This window comes from Macaca thibetana, chromosome 13 (genome assembly GCF_024542745.1).
Source record: "Macaca thibetana thibetana isolate TM-01 chromosome 13, ASM2454274v1, whole genome shotgun sequence".
NCBI lineage: Eukaryota > Metazoa > Chordata > Mammalia > Primates > Cercopithecidae > Macaca > Macaca thibetana.
This window is the reverse complement of record NC_065590.1, coordinates 84,585,414-84,597,293: the sequence shown is the minus strand read 5'-3', so window position 1 is coordinate 84,597,293 and position 11,880 is coordinate 84,585,414. Positions and strand designations below refer to the sequence as shown.

The following is an 11,880-nucleotide window of genomic DNA, read 5'->3' as shown; positions in this document are numbered from 1 at the left end:
TTGTCTTAACTATTATATTATACTCTACCCCCAAATGAGGAAGACATTTCTTTCTTCTCTGAAAATCATGGGTTATATATCAAAGACAGTGAAAGTTAACAAAATTAGAGTTCCACACATCTGCCACAGCAAATGAAAGTGGAAGTTAGACTTGACTACGAGGGACAACTTGAGGAATACTTGTCCCCCACCCCACCTTAAAATTTATTCTTCCTACCCAGTCCTTCTGCCTGGAATAACACCATTGATTCCTTGCGTAGGTTAAACCTTCTAATTCCTGTGCTTTTCTTTTACATTTCCATTGACCTCCAGCACGGATTATAAGGTTCATCCATTCTAATAGAATCTCCTTATTCAGAGAAAGATTTGGCATCAAAAGAAAGGAGCTTCTGAACCATGTGGGTGGGATAAAAGAGGTATACAGAAAAAGAAGAAAAAGGGAGGATCCTAATTACAAAGTCTATAAAGGAAAGAAGGTGGAAGCTATTTTTTCTTTTTAATTAGAGTCATGATACTCTGAATTCAGAAATACATTGACTTGCATCCTGAAAGAAGAGTACATCCCAGATGGAGCAATAGTAATGTCCGTGTTCCAAATGCCAAGAAGAAAGCACATCTGTGTGTGTGTTTCTTTGTATGTAGAGGATTTCCATAATTCACGTTTTTTTTCACTTTAAATAGTATGGGTGTAGGCAACATAGGGAATGATGACAGGTGCATACTATTATTTTCCAAACTCTATAGGTCAGGAAACTGAAGTTCAGAAAGGTTAAGTAACTTGCTCAAATTTACTCAGCTAAGGAGTGTCAGAGCCAGAATATATTCTTAGGTAGCACAACTTCACACTTCACCCTTTTAACATCTATACTGTACTGTCTTTAATATGAAGTGAGTGGGGAAATGCTGGCCAAATGAAGGCCACAAACAGTGATTGGGATCATAACACTGTGTTTGGCTCAGGGTAACCACAATACGACTGAAACAAAGCAACCCTTTCAATTCAACAAACATTTGCTGTATGCCTCCTGCATTTCAGCTATTTGTTGAATACTCTGGGAAACCAAAATAAAGTTTAGTCCTCAATGTAGGAGATACTTGGCATCTCAGAACATGAGAAAAAACACAAGAACATTTTTGTACAAAGCAATGTGTCCTGCGCCCAGTTAGAGAGAAGCACATTGCATCCAGAGGATCTAGACAATTTATCCACTTTGGAAGCCAGCTAGAATTAAGGAGGAGGAGCATTTACTGGTGAAGATGACTGGGTAAAAAGTCAAACAAAGGCTCACAGCAGCGCCTGTAGCTTTGTGTGTGCAGTGCACAGTGTTCTGGCTGGAATATTGAGACAAGAGGAGAGATAGGAGATACAACTCAGAGTACATTTGGTTTTGCATGCCTGCCTAAGGAAACTCTAGCTTTAGAAATGCCATCTTTTGAATAAATAGTTGACGGTACACCTAAAAAGTATATTGAAACAGAGAAATTTTGATACGTGAAAGATGCAGACACATTTCACAAAGCAGGGAACAACACACACCAGGCCTATTGTGGGGAAGGGGGAGGGAGGAGGGAAAGCATTAGGAGATATACCTAATGTAAATGATGAGTTAATGGGTGCGGCACACCAACATGGCATATGTATACATATGTAACAAACCTGCAAGTTGTGCACATGTACCCTACAACTTAAAGTATAATAATAAAAATAATAATAAAATAAGGATAAATAATAAAATAAGAAATAAAGATAAGAAAGTCATGAATATAAATCTATTGATGGTATATTTAAAGGGAGATATGTCTGTACTATTTTATCTTTAAAAAGTAATCACAGCCTGGGCAACATGGCAAAACCTTGCCTCTACCAAAAAAACAAAAAACAAAAAATTTTGGCAGGGCACAGTGGTGTGTGGCTGCAGTCCCAGCTACTCAGGAGGCTGAAGCAGGAGAATCGCTTGAGCCCAAGAGGTAGAGGTTGCAGTGAGCTGTGATCAAACTATTGCACTGCAGCCTGGGTGACATAGTGAGACTGTCACACACACACACAAAAAAAAATCAATTAGATGGATGCATAAAAATTCATGCATATGAATATACACAGTGAGCGAGGCAAAGGTGGGCAGTAATAATGAAGAAAGCAGCAAGATTCAGAGGCCAGTCCAAGCTTGGCATGTGGAGAAGTCATCAGGTCAGAATTCAGACAAGTGGAGACACTAAAATTGCAGAATTTTATTCAGTGCAAAAACTCTGATCCCAAAGTGCGTGTCTGCTACCACGACTATTAGAAGAATCCCTGAAGAATCACTCATGCAAAAAATGCCTCTTTGCCATTGTTATCAGGCTTATGAGTTTGCACAGTCAGATAAGTAGACACACGCTCCATTGCATCTTGTGAATATCACAGCTTTTGTTCAAGTATCACATTCAAATCCTAGGACTATGTCATTTACTCTTCCTTATTTTTTTACTCAATTTAAAAACATAACATAAAAGATGCGCATAATGGCAAAGCAACCACTCCCAAAGATTGAAATTTAGTTTAAAAAAGGAAATTGGGAGGTACCCAATGCATTCAGTTCATATCCACCACATGAATTGCAGAATACATAATAATTTTGAATCAAATATTCACAAATAGATATTTTTGTAGATCTTTCTTTTTCTCCTCACCAAGATGAGGTAAAATAAATAAATTTACAATCCCTTGTTAAATGATTTGGGCAAAATATGCAAAGCAGAAAAGATATACTCTCCCCACCCCTCAAAGTCCTTATAGCTTTATTAGAATGATAGGTTTTATACTATGGACCGGTAAATAGTAGCCCTGTATAGACAGACAGACAGACAGATAGATAGGCAGATAGATAGATAGATTTGGAATCGCCACAGCTTCACGGAATCTTATACTCACATGGCAAATAGATATTTCTAAAATGCTCTAAAAACAGCTTCATTCAAAGAAGAGCTTTCCCTTTATGTACGTATTTGAATGTCTAGTATGTCCTAGATTCTGGAGAAACAGAAAGGACTAAGAATGCTTTCTGCCCTTGAACAGCCCATCCATTGAAAAGATCACACACAAGCAAACAATTTGAGTACCACATAAAACTACATAGAGCAGGGGAACAAACCTTGTGCTGTAGTAACACAAAAGATGGCTGACTACCTGTTTCTTTTACTATATATGAATTTATTACCCAACAAACTCCTTCTACAAAGACAATGCTAGGACACTTCTATCTAGCTTCTGCTACTATAATCATGAAATCCATATTAGAGGAGCAACCCTGCTGACTATATTTGAATGAGCAATGTACCAGTACTTGTCTTATTAATTTTAGCCTAGTATATATTAGAGGGCAAGACTCATGCTTAGTTTCAATTTAATTTCTGAATAATTCCAATGACCATTAGACATGATGATTTATCTATGCATAAATGCACTTTGCAGAATCAAAGCCCAGACTTTTAAGATTTAGATCCCTCTGGTAATGTGAATTAGGGTGAGGAATAGGGAGAGGCAAGCCAGGCATTTCTGGAATGATCCTGACTAGTGTCTCCTTAAAATCTGTGCCCTAGGTACCTGGTATGTCTTACCTAGTCTCAGATCTGGAGTGAATAGTTTAAAGAGAGACAAGAATAGAAGAAAATGTTGTGAAAAGAAGCTTATATCTGCCGGAGAAATGGACCCAGACCATCTAATTCAGCAAGGCCTTCCTCTATGCACCATTGCCCCCTTTAGAATAGCCCAACCATAAGCCTCAGTGCTCTCAGTGATTTCCTGCTGCAAACAACGGGCTTAGATACCTATTGGGTCCCATTCCTCTTTTGACTAAGCCTGGTCAAAATCATCCTTGACCAGTCCCTGACTTAGGTATAATCAATGAAGGACACCTCAAAGTGATTAGATTACAGGTCCTCTTGAGTGAATCTATATGTACCCAGTTTTGTTTTAATCAGGTATGGTAAGGCATACAGACACCTAAATGAAGGAAGAAGTTTTGATACTCACAGATGCTGAGAGGAGAAGGACTGTCATGCCGCACAAGGCCACACAGGAAAGCACAGGTTGGTCAAGAGGCAGAGGCAGCCAGGGAAGAAAAACCTTCATTGGGATTTCCTTGGGAAATAATGGGCAAGAGAGGATATGCAGGCTGAGCAGGTCCAGGATTGGTTAGTTTGAATAATTTCAGCAGGCTCTAGTAGGGTGCTGGGCTGTCCCTAATTATCTGCTATCTGACTCGGGGGTGATTAGGGCAGGGGGATAGGGGTTCCTCCAGTGGGAACCTGATAAAGGAGGTAGTCAGGGCCCCAGATCTAGATTGGTTGGTTTGCACATGAAAGGCACACTTCCTGGGGGTCCAGTCATTTGCTGTCTCTAGGGATTAGTTACCTAGCAGGGGCAGTGCCTTCCAGTGTCAGCAAGGCCCCAAGATGTCAAAGCCTCTGAATAAAAAGACACACTTAATACATACCCATATTTTAATAGTTACTGTTTACTAAATGGCCTGAATTCCTGAGCTCTAAAAGAGAAATGAGCTTTCTTCTCTTTCTCTGAAATGATGTGGAGGCCTTAATGCAGCAAAGTTGGGAAAAAAACTTACAATACCACCACATGGGCTGTAATCAGAGGGCCTTGGCTTCCCAGAGTTTTCAATCCAGCATTATTCACAACCCTAACACTCTTTTTAAAAATGCATAGAAGGAAAGCTCTTACTGTATTCTAGGTACACATTTTTAACATTTACACTAACTTAACACCCTAGGGCTTTAATCACCAAAAAGCTTATATAAAAGGTGCAAAAACTGTGGGCTTCTTTCCATGTTGTGTTTGTGAAAGAAATGGAAAACCAAAATGTACAAGTAAAAGCTACAAAGACAAAACTCAGATTTCCCTGGAGCCATTAGAAGCAAAGTTGCTGACATGGACACTCAACTTCTAGATGGAATTAAATGTATCAGAAGTCCCTTCACAAACAGCATAGGTGGCCACATCATTGCTCCCACTACGTGAGATACAAGGTGAGATTTTTCAGCACTAGGAAAACTGCCACCTGAGGAGAAAACTGAAGAAAAGAGCAACTTACAATTATTAATGTGCTGTAGAATCCAAGTATCCAAAAAGGCCTAAAAGGACTAAATTTTGTTCAGCCCATGTTAACAATGTTGAAAGTGTGAGAAATGGAAATAATCTCAGTTTCAACATATTTGAACGGTATAACCATCAAAGGGGCATAATTAGAAGCAATTGTTTAGAGGGAAAAAATGATAACAGAGTCATGGCTGATAGGAATTATTTTAAGGTCTGCTACAGGTTCAGTCTCCCAGAACAGTGAACAATCTATTATTCTTTCTCAGGAACTCACCTTAACAATGTTGAAAGCTTGAGCATTCTTGTTTAAAAATATTGCCAGAGAAACTCCCTATTCTAGGGTGTCATGGAACTCTATCCACCATAAAAAAAAAAAAAAGGTATGTTGAAGTTCTACCTCGTAAAACCTCAAAATATGACATTTGGAAATAAGTTCCTTGCAGATGTAATTAGTTAAGATGAGGTGATACTGGAGTAGGATGGGTTTCTAATCTAATATGCTAGCTGCGTGTATAAGAAGGTAGTATGTGAAGATACGGAGACATACATGGAAGGCCTCATAAGACGCTGAAAGCGTACTGGGATTTTGCAGCTGCAAGCCAAGGAATTGCAGATAAATCACCAGAATCTAGGAAGAGGCAAGGAAGAATCCTTCTTTAGAGGATTCAGAGGGAGAATGGCTCTACCTTCACCTTGATTTCAGAATTCTAGGCTCCAAAACTGTGAAACAATAAATTCCCATTGTTTTAACCATCTAGTTTGTGGTTCCTTGTTATAGCCACCCTGGGAAACTAATACACAATTTCTAACTACTGGCCAGAAATCTTTTAGGCTATCCTAAGTCCCTAACTTTACACATTGAATCCAGTTCTCTTTTGCTAGCTTTGGGGAGGAAATCTAATGTCTAACTCTGACTTTGTTACATATTTTGCTACAGGATCATGAATGAATCCCTAAAGAGCAGAGAGTTAGTCAATGAAGTAATACTAAAAACTTGTTATTTGACTGAGAAGGTGAGATTTGGGCACTTCAGAGAATATTCAGGACGCATAAGATAGCGATCTTCCTTGAAGCAAGCTGTAAATGCCCTTTGAAGAAATAAAGACGGGTCACACTGACAAATAATGGTAAAGAAATGACTTCTGGAGCATTCTAGAGTTTGTGAACAGGAATGCAAGGCCACCGTCTCGTGCCATTTGCATACCAGAAGTAAGATGATTTAAGAGAAATTTCAAGCTACTCAGAGGTATGTCCCAGAGCCAGAATTATATCAGTAGGAGCTTGTCAAGAGCAGGCACCACTCTGACCATGGTTCTATGGGAGAGATTGTATAATAAAGATAATCACAGTAATCATTCCAGGGCAACGAGAACACCCATGATATTTAGGGTCATTCATGAAATAAGTAACAAGAATAAGAGCTTACTCTAGGAAACAGATCCAGGATGGGCACCCAGCCAAGCCCCAAAAATTCTGCATTTTCCTTCATGATGCTTGTGTCGTGAACTGATGTTGACCCCTCTGTGGTGCTACTGTGTACATTTGCTAAGGTCATTCTTCTGTCCTGGAATATATTATTCCTTCTACCTTCACAAGTCCTATTCATCCTTCAAAAACAACTACTGTATGATTCAGCAATTCCTCTCATAGAAATGAAAATATATGTCCAAAAATGACTTGTACAAGAATGTTTAGAGCAGCTTGTTTCACAATAGCCAAAACCTGGAAACAATCCATATATACATTAATTGGTATATTAATACTAGGGCTACTGCTCAGCAATAAGAAGCGACAAATGACTGATGCTCAACAATGTGAGTTAATATTTTTTTTAAAAAAATGCAATGAATGAAGGAAGTCCTATATAAGTGTTAATATTTTTTTAATGCAATGAATGAAGGAAGCCCTATATGATTTCATTTATTTGAAGTTCTAGAATAAGCAAAAGTAATACAAGTTTAAAAAAGCAGCATAGTGGTTGCCTCTGGTGGGGAGGGGATGAGAATTGATTTGGAAGGGGCACAAGGGAATTTAAGTGTTCTAGATACGGATAGGGTGTCCATTACAGGGACATATGCATTTCTTAACATTGAATAAATTGCACACTTACAATGCCTGCATTTCACTGCATGAAAATTATACCTCAGTTAAAAAATCAATAGATAGGCCCAGCATGGTGGCTCACGCCTATAATCCCAGCACTTTGGTAGACCTCCTGACTCCTCAGGTCAGGTCAGAAGTTGGAGACCAGCCTGACCAACATGGAGAAAGCCCATCTCTACTAAAAATACAAAATTAGCTGGGCATGGTGGCGCATGCCTGTAATCCCAGCTACTCGGGAGGCTAAGGCAGGAGAATCACTTGAACCATGGAGGCGGAGATTGCAGTGAGCCGAGATTGCGCCATTCACTCCTGCCTGGGCAACAAGAGCAAGACTCTGTCAAAAAAAAAAAAAAAAAAAGAAAAAAAGAAAAGAAAAGAAAAAAAAGAGAAAGAAAGAAAGACAATGAAACAAAGAAAGAAAAGAAAGAAAGAAAGAAAGAAAGAAAGAAAGAAAGAAAGAAAGAAAGAAAGAAAGAAAGAAAGAAAGAAAGAAAGAAATGAAAATCCCACTTTAAGTCTCTATTCTAGAGATGCATGCACATTTTTAAATAAAAATAGAGATTTGCTTTGCTCACCTGTCAGGAAGAAAAAGAAGGCTCCTATGATGGACAATGTGTCAAAGAACAAGGTGTTTATTTTAGAGCCCCCAGACAGCTCTGACCCAGGCACCTGAAGCTGAATGAAAGATAAGAGGTCCTTTCTTGCTACTGTCTAATTCTCAAAACCCAGCTATATTCTCCTTCTCCCTAAAATTCAGACTCACATTAATGCAGGGCTCAGCCTACCAGGGTACATAGCAAGAACCTGTGACACTCATGGGGTGCTGTGCCTCCCATTGAGGACACACATCGTCTTCTCCCATCTACTGTCAGTATTGTACCAGATAATCCCCTTTAATATCTTGGGGAGGACTTGGCCTATGTTACTCATTCCTTGAACACCCAAGAGTCGAGATAGGTTCCTGTGCTTTCCCTAGTATCTAAAGCAAATGAAAAAATATTTCAGGGTGGGGATGGACAGAGGCAAACACTAGTGAGGCCTTCGTAAATACACTTGTGGTCTCAGACTGGCAGGTTTCTGTGGACACAGATTCCAGAAAAAGTAGGCTAGACAAATCTGAAGACGCCCCAAAAGGGCAGTGTATTATAATGAAAGTATAATTATCCTAAACGTTCTCATTCACTCCAGTGCCCACCAGTCCATCTGATGGTCTCACAACCTTGCCTTTTATACTACTTAATCGTTGGCTAGGAGAACAGGCAAAAAGGTAATGCCAATTCCTATGTCCAGACTGAGAAGAGCTATCTTGCCTCCAAGGTTTGATGTAAAATAAGTGCAAAGTGAAATGGCTAAAAGCACAGACTCCAGAATGCTTACATCTCAGCTTTACCATTTCTAGCTGTAGGAAGCTAGACAATGAACTTAACCTCCCCTTGCTTCAGTTTTTTCATCTGTAAAAATGGAAATAATATTTATCTCATAAGGTTGTTGGTAGGATGCAAACAGTTAATTTGTGGGTAGAAAGCTTAGAAGAATGTCAGGCAGATGGTCGGCATGACTATATATATTATTGAGTTATTATTAAATCTTGTCTTCTTGTTCTTGCATGTTGTGCACAAATATGTCAAATAGCTACAAATAACATAGATTTCATCACAGCCTTAAAGATCCAGAGAGATAAAGAACCAAGGAGAAATCACCCTAGAAAAGTCATTTCTTAATTTCTAGATTCAACGGATATTCTGCTAGGACTAATCATATTCTATTTCTGGGTGATAACAACTATTATTTGAAAATTCCCACTTATATCTAACACACCCACCCCCAACCCCTACCCACATTTACATGTTATCCAGTTATATGCAGATCCATATTTTCCTAAATTTCCAAGATACATTTTTTCCTCTGCATACACTAGGAAGCATACACTATAGGAAGCATATACTATAGGAGACATACACTAAAGAACTTTTCTACCAAAACCTGTTATCTCTTATTTTTCTAGAGTCTAAATTTTTCCCTAAAAAAATCACCCTTCCTTTTTAATTTTTGCATTTCTTTTCTTAGAAGTTTTATTGACTTTAGCAAGTTCAATATATAACAACCATATCAGGACAAAATTCATCTCCCTGATTAAAGAAAAGTCTGCATCCTTCTCACCAGGTAAACAAAAGCAGTGCAAGATTAAAGCAAATAGCATTAAAAGCATAATTAAAGAAAAGAGGTGAGAAAGGTTTTTTTTAATCTATCATTTTAAATACAGTTGGGAGTATTCTCTGTACTTTGCTTTTACTTCATGTAGTATTTAGAAAATATTAAATTTAATTCTTTTAGTTCTTATTTTTATGTGTGTATCCAGAAGCAAAGATATAAAAGTGAAGAATTTGCTTGGCCAAGAGAATGCACTTCACCTAAAAACTTCATTTTTATGTTTTCCTGTTTCTTTTTTATAAACCACGAGGCAATTTGGTTCAGAGCTTTGCAAATGCTAGAATTACAAGAGGGCCACTCAATCCTGATAGTCATAGTAATTTCTGTTTTATGGATTCAGTTTGATGAGATATAAAAATTCTAGATGTTTTATTTTGGTGAGAAAATTAATTGGATGCATGACTTTTGGCCTGCTGTTATGGCCTCCATAGTCTATGTTGCTTTCCCAGAATGATTAATTTAATTATGATAAGTACAGGGTTCTTTTGAATTCATTCAAACGGTGTATATGAACACTTCCTAGCTGACTGCTTCTGTAATGTCATTACTAACTATGTGTTAATTATGTCAATAAATTAATTGGACCTATACTCATATTGGTTATGGCCTTGATGTCATTTTTCTGCTCTCCTCTTCCTTTGGACTTTCAAAGCTGGGCTCTAACAAACTGTCAGTTTGCTCCTCACGTATAATTTTTTTCCTGGATTTATATATTTTAGTGCATGCTCTTCATAGCATTAAATATCTTTTCCTTTAATTCATTTATTGCCTGCTGGATGTTTTGCAAGAACCATTGCATTGGTTTAGAAATGTATTTGGTAAATCCTTGATTGACCCTTTCAATTATCTAATTAACCACAAATTAAAAAAAAAAAGATTTAAATGGGTTTATTTTTCTTTTAAAAAGCCTATAGAAATTGCAAACCAGGGTAATACAAATTAATGATGTGACTACATTATAATTGAATCAGCACTATTAAAATCTTCAAGTGTCAAGAAATGGTGCAGGGGTTTGGCATTTCTCTCTAACATATATGTAATATTATGCTCTTTCTCCTCAGATAGCTTTCAGATCATTGCACACACAGAATGCAATTACTGAAAGGCAGTAAAGGCATGACTTTTAAAGGAATATGAGGCCCCAAGCAATCAGTCGCTATATGAGATGTAATGAAATGCTAGGCCTGCCAGTTAAGCTTAGGGAACTAAAAGAGCAATCTCTATGAAATGCACAATGCTCATCTTACAAGGATATTTTCTTCAGTATCAGGTTGTAAGGTGTTACTGTCAGAGAACTTTCTGGTTTTCTGACTTTTTACATGCATTATATAAATGTCTATTATGTATCTTTACCAAAGTGCATTATAGAGAAAATAATAGCAGCAGGTTTCCTTGTGCTGAAAAGGCAGGCACTTAAAGCATAAAGCATTCTTTTTCCTTCCTCTAGCCTGCTCATCCTGGAACAACGCACTTGGCAAAAGAGCGAGTCTCTTTGTCCCTTTCTCTTCCCTGAAATAACCACACTGATAGCAGAATAACCCGGAGATGACTTTATAAGCTTCAGGGTGGAATTCAAGTCAACCAGCCTCAACTGTTGAGCAGCCCTTGGGGAGAGACAAGGAAAAAAAGCAAGAAAGTATGAAGCCCTATGTCTCCACATGGAGTTTACCGTCTGCTAAGAACATAAATGTCCTACTCCCCTTAACACACCCTGGACAGAAACTCACCGGATAGTTGAGAGGGTCAAAAGGAAAAACGCTCATCTCATTTCCTTGTTTTGCTTTCTTAAGTGAATTTTCCACGACTCTGACAAAAGCACTGCTCACGGCAGAAGAGATATGTGGTAGAAGTCACAGGTCAGTAATCCGGAAGGGCCAGGGAGGGTTTAGTAGGCTTTCAGAGGCAGAGCTTGAATGAAATGAAAAGGCAGAGGATTCCATGTCAAAGTCCCAGGCTCTTAAATGAGCTTCAACACTCATTTCCAGCTCTAACTAAGGAAGAGTTATAGGAACAACTAATGAAATATTTCCCATTTCTATGATTTCCTGTATGTAAGGTAAAGCCATTATTTTTCTTGGTTATAATTCACATTTAATGAAAAGACACTCTATAAGTACTATAAGTAATTATTTTAAGTGTGTGATTATCTTAACCATTAAAATATCATTTTATTTCATTGTGAAAGTACTCACATAGAATTATTTTTTAAAACAGTTTTTAAATCTTCCATGTTTGACCTCTTCCACTCTCTCCTTCGGCCTGTGAAACCAGAAATAAAGATTCTTGCATTATCCGGGAAACTTTTAAATCTACTAGATATTATAATTAAGGGCTCATATATCTAGGTTAATTTTACATTGGGATGTTATTATTATATGCTTTTCATCATTAATATGACCTACATGAAAAAGATTTTTAAAATATTATGGGTTACTTATTTCTTTGTATTAGTGTCTGACCTATAGTTAATATTT

At 37.8% G+C, this 11,880-nt stretch overlaps 1 long non-coding RNA gene across 1 annotated transcript; it reads right to left on the bottom strand.

Moving 5' to 3' along the window:
• Nucleotides 1–10,918: 10,918 nt before the first annotated feature.
• On the bottom strand, nucleotides 10,919–11,666 carry LOC126934238 (uncharacterized). The gene is made up of 3 exons (XR_007718894.1): nucleotides 11,599–11,666; nucleotides 11,134–11,314; nucleotides 10,919–11,010 (listed from the first exon to the last, which is right to left on the bottom strand). It is a non-coding gene; the product is annotated as an uncharacterized LOC126934238 (long non-coding RNA).
• Nucleotides 11,667–11,880: the final 214 nt, after the last annotated feature.